Here is a 7333-nt window from a genome sequence, read left to right as displayed (position 1 = left end):
ATATTACTAGGTATACGGATGGTTATATTTAGTGTTGAGTGGATGTTTGGTTGTTAGTATTAGATTCAACTAGATACAATTAAATTATACTGGATGTTTAGTTTAATAGGTATTCGAATGGTTATTTTCATTTTCAGGTGGATGTATAATTTTTTGTATTAATTAATTATTGTGTACCTTATGTGAATATATAAAAAGCAAAATTTTTTTATATCGTTAAGTAATTTAATTTTGATGCACTGATTGTGTAAAATATTTTACGTAATCGACCAATTACATCTATTTTTTTAGATAATTATTCACGCAGTTAAAGTAAAATGGTAATAACAATAGTCAGATACATGCATAAAACTAATTTATATTGACAATGTATTAAAATTAAATTAATCTTTTACTCGTTAGAAAGAGTAACTAGAAAACTTTATCGTTCTCAATATATATAAATTTTATAGATAGTGGTGTAAATTAAATTGTGACAAAGATTAAATAAGAGTGAACTCACCTTTGATTTTAATATTTTTCTAAATTAACCTACATCTATGTATGTGGTTCACGTATTTGCATCATTCAGATGGTTCTAATCCTTTTCAAAGTATAATATATTTTGTGTCATCAATGCATGAAAGGTAACAACAATGAGAAAATGAAGGGTTAAGTAATTAATAGAATAATAAAATGCATTAAACAAAAAGAATAATAAAATGCATTAAACAAAAAGAATAAGTTAGTTTCGTCACAAAATAGTTACCTTGCTATTACTGGCTAACTGAAATACATGATCATTGATCACTAGTGAAATGGTCAATTTCAAATCATATTTTTAAATTAAAATATGTCGATTATTCATTTACTAGGTATGCGGATGACTATTTTCATTTTTAAGTGGATGTTTAGTTGATTGGATTGAATTTAAGTACATAAAATTAAAATATGTTGGATGTTCAATTCACTAGGTATGTAGATGATTATTTTTATTCTTAAGTGGATGTTTATTTGATTAAAAAGTATGCAATTTGAAAAGTATAGTTAAATACAAGGTAAAAGTTTTTAACATGATCAGGTAAGTGATAGATAGAGAAGTCTCAAATTTACAAAACAGGAAAGATAAGAATGAGAGAGAGATCAAGCAAAAATGCCATGTAAAATGCCATTTTGTAGATTCTGCCAATTTTGGATTGAGTTTGTAATAAACGATCTAAAAAAACTATTTTAAATTTGGTCATTTCATGAACCAACTTCCTCAGCAAATAGCATCGAAAAATTGATATTATTTCTTCCTTGCAAGTTGCAACCAGCTGATACTACTATTTGATATAACTACATTGTTACTAACATTTACATAATTCACATTCTAATAGTACCTTGTTTGTGTTACACAAGGTGATTTATATCGTTAATATGTGTATATTGTAAGGAGTGAAAATTTAACCCCTATTGATATTTCTCTTTTTATGACATAACCTCTAGTGTCTCCCTTGTCTGTCCAAGTATATTCAACACAGTTGTTGCTATCTGAGTTGGAGCAAGGCCAGCTTCAGACAACTGATCAGTAGGCGATCCGTGGTCAATATAACAATATGGAAGAACCATTGGCCTCCACTGCGCAGTTTTTATGCAAAAAAATGCATGAGTTATCCGCGATTTATAATATCTTTAAAGATGTATATAACTGACTGCGAATGAGGAAACAATCCAATGGCTTGCAAAACCGTGCATCAGCAACAGTTATGCGCAAGCCATGATGCTCCACTAAGCCTAGAAACTACAAAATAATAGACATGTTTGGTTTCTTATTTGGAAACATTAAACCCACAAAAATGGTCCATTCAAGTATCAAAATTTTCAGGTTTTAATACCTAAAACCTTTTGCTTTTCAACCTAGTGAAAAGTCAATAGGGATGAGAAGAAAATCTTAAATTCATCAGAGCATAACTAAATGATTGCTTTCATTTTAATCAATAAAATAGAGTGAAACTCAAATCCAATACAGAATAAAATAAACATCCGCATACATAGTATATTGAACATCCACTATAGTTGATAATAAATATCTAACAAATTATTCAAATAATAAAATGGTGTACAGAAGAAGAAAAATTCAGTAACTTAACCAAAGCCGTTGAATAAACATCTATTTATCAAATAAATTCATAGCCATCAACTAACCTATTGAAGCAGCGATGAGGGAGGCGGTCACCGTCAGGTCCGGTGGAAGAGAGTGTGACGCCGGGTGCAAAAGTTTGGCGGCACGGCGATAGCAACCAGGAGCTTCTCTGCCTGGACAAACATAACCCAAATAAAAAAGTATATAAATGACAGTGGTTAAAAACCAATAAATCAGCACCAACCACAGTAAGTTTTCTTCCAAATTAGTGCAATAAATCAAATATATACACCTTTAGGCAGATGCAACACATCCATTTCAATCAACCATCAACTAAATCCTTTGCATGAACAACTATTCATGAAATAAACAACCAACAAGCAACTAACCTTTGACAGCAGCGAGCAGGAGGGAGAAACCCCGGCGTCGGGGGCATTCACACAAAAATAGCGGGGGCGCAAAGAAGCTCCGGGGTCAGCGCTGGGTCAGGTGCAATGGAGTGCGACCCCGGATGCGTACGGTTGGCGGCGCGGCGACGGCTACCAGGAGCTTCTCGGCGACATCAACTTTCGACAGTGGTGTGAGGAAGGCGCGCGGGAAGAGGGGAGCAGTGCGCGACCACCGTCAATGGCCGACCTTGATTCTTGCGGGAGGAGTGTGTGGGTGGCGTCAGATGTGCAGTTTGCAGTGGACTATCATGGGAGATTCTGTTGCAGCACCGACGGTTAGGATGTGTGCTACTGTATTTTCAAATTTGGGGGGATGTGGGTGGGGGAAGGATGGTTAAAAAATGAATAGTTAAAATTAAGGTTTGGTGGGAGAAGGGGGTGTTTTTATTCTATTGGGCCAATTCTAAAGCCCATTGTAGCTATTGTAAAGATATTCCATTATTTTCCTAGCGGAATTCTTTGATTATATATTGATATCTTTTAATTGGATTGTATTAGTTTTTAATTCTGTTAAAAATCATACTAGGTCCCTCCATCAGACCCACCTCCACCTCTACCTCCACAACAAGTGACAAGGCCTGAGAAGCTGCAATCTAAGAGAAAAATAACTTTCAAGATGGACTCAATGCAAGGAGCAAGTTCTGGGATAGCTGCACGCTTGGCAGAGTTTATGAAATTCGTCCCCACCCCGCGCTACAAACAACCAACAACAAAATAGAATGCGATTTCAATGTTGACTAGAAGTTGTGTAGGACATATTTTGTAGAGAGAATTTGATCAAACTATGCTCTTTTGATATTTTGAGACTCTATTATGTAGGGTAATCTGTTTTGTCTTAGGATACTCTAAAACTGTGTTATGTAGGGTATTGTGGTGTGTTACAAATACTGCTATTGCTATTGCTGCTTATCACTGAGGACAATGATTAATCGCTATAAATTATTAAATGAATCACTATCTTTTGTTTTTTTATAACTTATTTTGTAAAATTTTATACCTCTTTCATATAATCTCAGTTTTATACAACTTTCACAGGATACATCATTATCCAAAAGAACATATAATTTCATTTCTAGTTTGTCATCAATTTCTAGGTCTATGAAAAAAAATAATCAAATAGTGAAGACATAACAATATTTCATTCACATAATTGATATCACATTTACATATATTTCATTCCATTTAATCCATAAGCTACAATCACAAATCAAAAAATAATGACAAACACAGACAACATAATATTCCACATTTTTAAGATTCTAATTTCAGCTTCAACTGCACTAATTTTTCATCCCAAAAAAAATTTCCATGATCTTCACTAACTGGAGTTTTATTTCTCCCAATTATGGCTTCTTTTTCTTCAACATATGCCTATTTAAAAAAGTCTCACCATCTCTTACCGGCAATTTACAATATAAAAAATCCAAAAAATTTGAGAGGAAGAGCAACTACAAAACCAAGAAGAATTTGAGAAATGAGACACACAATCAAGTTGTAACAATTTGACCAACTCACATTATAGTTAGGGCATTCATAAAATGATCTCTATGAATTGGAATCTGTCCTAGACCATCGAAGAATAGGACGCAACCCACAACCGCACCAGTACGAAACCTTTCCATCTCTGTCACGGTGTGCATTCTTTATCCCGCCAACATGCGAACGAGCTCTACTAGAACTACCTGAGCCTTGGCTGTTAATACCCAAAATCCTTCTCAATTCTTGGAGAGACTACTGCGATTTAGAAAAATTGGGGCTGCTAGGTTTTATTTCAAATTATTAGGGGTTAAATTGATGCCTTCAAAAATTTGGCCACGTCATCTAACCGTTACAGTGCCTAAGTGTCAACTAAAATTATCAGGTCAGCTTTCCGGTGATGGAAAACGACAGAAGGGCCAAATTGAGGCACGTGTCAAAATTTTAGGGTACAATTAGAGTCAATTGAAACCTTGAGAACTAAATTGAGTCGCGGGTCAAATTTCAGGGACCATTTTGAGTATTAACTCTAACTTGCACTTAATAAAAAATATTTTGGGAGTTACTAATGAATTATCTCAAGTGTTACAAAGGAATGATCAAGACATTATAAATGTTATACATTGATTAAAGTGTCTAAGTAACGGTTGCAAACTATGAGAGATGAAGGTTGGTCTCTTTTACTTGACGAAGTCTCATTATTTTGTGACAAACATAATATTACTGTTCCAAAAATGGATGGTATATATGTGTTACAAAGAAAATCAAGACGCAAATCTCAAATGATCTCAAATTTGTATCATTTTCAAGTTGAGATATTTTATCAAGTAGTTGATAGACAACTTCAAGAACTCAACAATCTATTTACATAGGTGAATAATGAATTGCTTCTTTGTATAGTTTATCTGAATCCAAGACACTCATTTTTTGCTTTAGATAAGGAGAAGTTAATCCAGTTAGCTCAATTCTATCCATTAGAATTTTCTTCTACTCAACTTTTGGCACTTGATAGTCAACTTGAGAACTTCATATTAGAAGTGCGTTCTGATGATCAATTCTCAAACTTAAATGGGATTGGTGCTCTTTCTAAAAAATTAATTGAGACTCGAAAAAATATTGTTTATTCATTAGTGTTTCTTCTTTTGAAGTTAGATTTAATTTTGCTCGTAGCAACTGCATCAGTTGAAAGAACCTTTTCTACTATGAACATCATAGAGAGTCAACTTTACAATCGTGTGGAAGATAAATTTTTACTTAATTATTTAGTAACATATATAAAAAGAGAGACATTTTTCTAATTTCTTAATAAAATAATTTAAAAAATAATCATATTTTATAATAATATAGTATAATTATAAAAATTATTATTATACTATATATATTTTGCCTTTACTTATAAAATTTTTTGGATTCGTTTCTGCTTTGGAGGACCCATTTTATACGGCATTCGTACACTTGATGGCGTGTCAGTGTCTCCTTTAGTCGATTGACGATGCTCAATAATCACTGAATACTCTCCTTTACCTTTAACAAAAATGAGACGTGCACAATGCACGAATGGTAAATTAATAATAATATATAATAAATATTAAAAATAGCTATGTTTTATAGAATTAAATTAAATATGTATAAATTAAAGTTAAATTTAAAAGATATTTTGTTTAAAATAATTTGTAATACAAAAGATTTAGATATTGAAATTATACAAAGTGACATTTTTATTTGATAGTTTGATTTTTGCATTTGTTTTAGTTGATGGACTTAGTCTTCTTATGTAGCGCTTGTCCTCCTTTTTTTTTATTGGTTATTATTAGAATTGTTACTTTCTTCTTTGTGTCGTATGTTCCCGTGAAGGCATGTTCTTTATGAATTGTTGAGTTGTATGCATTTTCTATTATGTTGTTTGTTCCATCTTTGCATGTATGTTCTTCTTCTGAAAATGTGTGTTGAATTTATATGATTTTCTTTTTCCTTAATTTCTTGATGTAGTTTTCCAAAGACACTTACAATAAGAATAATTGAAATAGTATAAAGTAAAATTACATGTTAGTATTTTTTTTAACCCACTCTGTCAGACAATGTCTCAAGTGATGCAAATTCAAAATAGTGTTGAAAAATGTTCAAAATTAGATATTTAATTTCTTTCACAACAGTTGTGAGTAAAAAATTTGCTTTCATTGTATCTTTAATTGGTCTATACAAATCATTTACATCTATTTTTAAATTTTTTATTGTATAGACTTTTCCTTCTTGTAACAAATGTTTGAATTTGGTCATCATATTTTTCTTCACAATTACATGAAGATGTGTTCCATGCAGTGTTAATAAATTATAGTTAATAATTAGTTAAAAAGAAACAATGAATAGCATATTAAAAGAAGTATAATTTTAACGATATTAAAATATAATTATATATAAAGTATTATAAAAAAAATATAAAAAGTAAAAATAATTAAGATATTTTTTTCGTAAATTCAATTTAAAAATACAACAAATATGTTTGTTTCGTACATTTTCATCCAATATAATCAATTTCTAAGTAAAGAGACTCTTCTTCATTTGTGGGTGTTAATGTTTTCTATAGACGAACCACGCGAATTTTGATAAACCAATTGTCTGTTTGTTTGGTGATATTGTCCAAAGAATAATGCTCTATTGAGTAAGTTTGAGATGTTGTGTAGTGCGAAAATAAATTTCTTGTGCTAAATTTGATGTTATTGAAAGAAATAGCGATAAAAGACTTATATAAGTAGTTCAAATAGTATAGAATTTGAATATTTGTAACATAAAATTTATTATGATTAATAGATTATTATGGCATTTGTAATATGTATGTTTATTAAGAATAAATTATTTATAACTATAAAATATAATAAATTTAGGGATATAAATTTTTGTAGGTTACAAATTTATTTAAATATTATTAATTTTTAATTAATACTTATATATTTATTTGTATATTTTATTTTTTATTAATTTAAAAATAATAATTAATTTAACAAAAATTGAGTAATTAATTTTAAAATAATATGAATAAATTTATCTATCTACTTTTATATATTAAAGAAATATTCTTTCGTTTTCGGCATTACCAGCACGCATTAAGCAATATATTTTGCGGACTAACTCGTTCAGTTCACGGACTAATCGAATCTGAATCCATTAAGCATCTCATTTTATGAATCTATTTTAGGGGAAAAAACCCTTGCGCATAAAGTGTTAAATGTACCCGCCCCCAACAAATTTATTCTATTTTGACGGCCCATATACATATATTCTGTACTCTGTTCATAACTCCAAAAAC

Source organism: Arachis duranensis, chromosome 5 (genome assembly GCF_000817695.3).
Source record: "Arachis duranensis cultivar V14167 chromosome 5, aradu.V14167.gnm2.J7QH, whole genome shotgun sequence".
In the NCBI taxonomy this organism is placed as follows: Eukaryota; Viridiplantae; Streptophyta; class Magnoliopsida; order Fabales; family Fabaceae; genus Arachis; species Arachis duranensis.
The sequence above is the reverse complement of the archived record's forward strand: the minus strand, read 5'-3'. Positions refer to the sequence as shown.